Source organism: Palaemon carinicauda, chromosome 26 (assembly GCF_036898095.1).
Source record: "Palaemon carinicauda isolate YSFRI2023 chromosome 26, ASM3689809v2, whole genome shotgun sequence".
Taxonomy (NCBI): Eukaryota; Metazoa; Arthropoda; class Malacostraca; order Decapoda; family Palaemonidae; genus Palaemon; species Palaemon carinicauda.
In genome coordinates this window covers 13,217,236-13,219,971 of record NC_090750.1, presented here as the reverse complement: position 1 = coordinate 13,219,971, position 2,736 = coordinate 13,217,236, and positions in this window count along the sequence as shown.

The following is a 2,736-nucleotide window of genomic DNA, read 5'->3' as shown; positions in this document are numbered from 1 at the left end:
GTCCCCCATAATTGTTGGGATAAAGAAGGATATTTCTGCATTACAACATAATATGCAACAAAAACAATAAAAACATGGTTACAAAAACTGATTTTTCTGGAAAAACTTGTTGTTTTAACTCCATAGTAAATCTCTAAATCGGATGGTTTGCAGTCAAAATAAACGTTAAATTCGTTGAAACTACACTAATTCTGATGCAACAAATATATTTTTATTCCAGTTTCCACATAATGGATGAAACTGTAAATTTACCCTGATATTATATGTCTAGATATTATTTATTTGAGAATATTTGACATTGTTGGTCTACCTGTAATTAGTTCCCTTTCCTCCTTGTTCATTGTAGGTGTGGTAGGCTTACCTGGGTACAGTAACGACTGCTAAATGTAACCTGACCAATTTATCCTTGATTGGTAATTAAGAATATTTGTGTATTGCCGTAGATTGAGCGATATAGTTTCATATTAACGTTTGTGCCTTCAGTGGTAATTCTTGTTTATAATGTAACTGTCTAAACTTACAGGTTATGATGCAGAGTCGATAGCCGATAACAGAAAGGTCATTGAAACTAAAGAGATTGTTAGTTTAATATGATTGTGCGTACTTTTTACTTTTTTATTAAAATACTGAATTGAGTTCGGTATTTTATTTTTACCTCCATGTTTCACCACCTTAAAATATATATATTGTGTTGTCGATTTTGTTTTCTGTATATGGCGCCCAACGCCATATACAGTATATGTATATGGCGTCAAGTGGTGTATGTGGAGGTTGGTCGTTAGCTCACTTAGTGCTCGGTAAAGTCTGAATGGGGGGAGGGGAAGAGACGTGTTTCGCTGTTATTTTCCAATTTTTTCGGTACGGTTTATTATAGAATTAAGATTTTTCCCTCGTTGAAGCATTATACGCGGTGTCTAGGTTAACTATTTTATATATTTGCTTATTTAACTTTTTTGTCCATTTGGAAGTTATCATTGTCTATTAAGCTCTTTGATTTGGAGGGTGGTGGTAAGTGTTGAGTTGCTATCGCATTTAAAAGACTAAGAATTTAATATTTTTCATAATTATTCCTTCACGATGTCTGATCTTAAAACATTAATCTCAAAACGCAAGGTAATCAGGAAGAAGGTTACGGATATTTATAATCGTGTAGAGTCCTTTTCGACTCTCAGTGCTGGGCAAAATATTTCTGGAAGAAGTGTACTGCTAAGTCATAAAAAGACTCCCTATTGATCTGAATGATGAAATATTTTCCCTTAGAATTTCGGATGGGGAGTTCAGTGAGGATGCTAGTGAGTCAGAGATTGCAACCTGTATTGAATATTTTGATAGGATAGAATATTGTATTCCTCACCTAGAGGTGGCATCTGCACCTGGAACTGTTGAGGTTGCTAAAAGTCTTCTTAAACAGCCCACAGCCCCATTACCAAAGTTCAGTAGTACGGATGGGGAGGATTTCATTAGGTTTATATCAGAGTTTGAAAGCACTACCCAATCATTTAGTTACCCAGACAGAGATTTGTTACTTCTTTTGAGACAGCAGGTAGAAGGAAGAGCTAAAGTTTTATTGAATTCGTTGGAAGCTGACAAACAGACTTACAAGGACGCCAAAGACTTGCTTAAGTTAGCCTTTGCCTCGGAAGTAGTTCGTAAAACTTCTCCTATAAAAACATTGACGAGTTTAAGATTGGGGGAATCTGATGACCCTTTTAAGTTTATTTCCATTTTAAGAACAGTTGTTGAATCTGTGAAGACTCTTAAAATGACTCCTGATGATTTTATTCAATATTTCATGTGGAATGGACTTAATGACAAGTTTAAGAGGGAATTGGTTCAGATTACTACAAAGACTTATCCTTCTGTTCAGGAGATAATGGACAATTTCTTTATTGCCTGTGAGAGGTATGAGAATTGCTTGAAAAGTGAAGTTTCTTTACGTACTCTTCAATCTAGTGTTAGACAGAAAACTACTAGTTTAGCTATTAAGACATTGCCTGAGGTTAGGAGGTTTTATTGTGCACTTTGTGTAGAAGGTGAAAATAATCATATGATATTTTAATGGATTATATATATATATATATATATATATATATATATATATATATATATATATATATATATATATATATATATATATATATATGTAAAATCCATTAAAATATCATCTGGATACATTAATTGGTATAGTAGTTAATGATATATATATATATATATATATATATATATATATATATATATATATATATATATATATATATATATATATATATATATATATATATATATATATATATATATATATAATCCATTAGAATATCATCTGGATACATTAATTGGTATAGTAGTTAATGATGATAATAATAATAAAAGGGAATGACTGTTCTATGTGTTAACTGGGCTTTCTGTTGGGAGAGATTCGTTCGCAAAAATTTCTGCAATTCAAAAAAGGTCACTCACTTCGTTCTCTATAATTTTCAAGATTCAATAGGAATATCAATCTGAATTATATGAATTGCAAATTCATATCGATTCTAAGTCCAACGAAGAGCTTTAGACGATGTGTGAATCGGCATTCGTTAGAATACACTAAAACCCCCTTCCGAACTCCACCCAACAACCAAATACAGCAGGGAAGATCACAATTATTTTAGCAAAGCTTGCAAATATTCCCGAAACTTAAACATGCAATCTCTTAAGGCTGAGCATACCAACACAGATTGTATATATTCCAGTGTC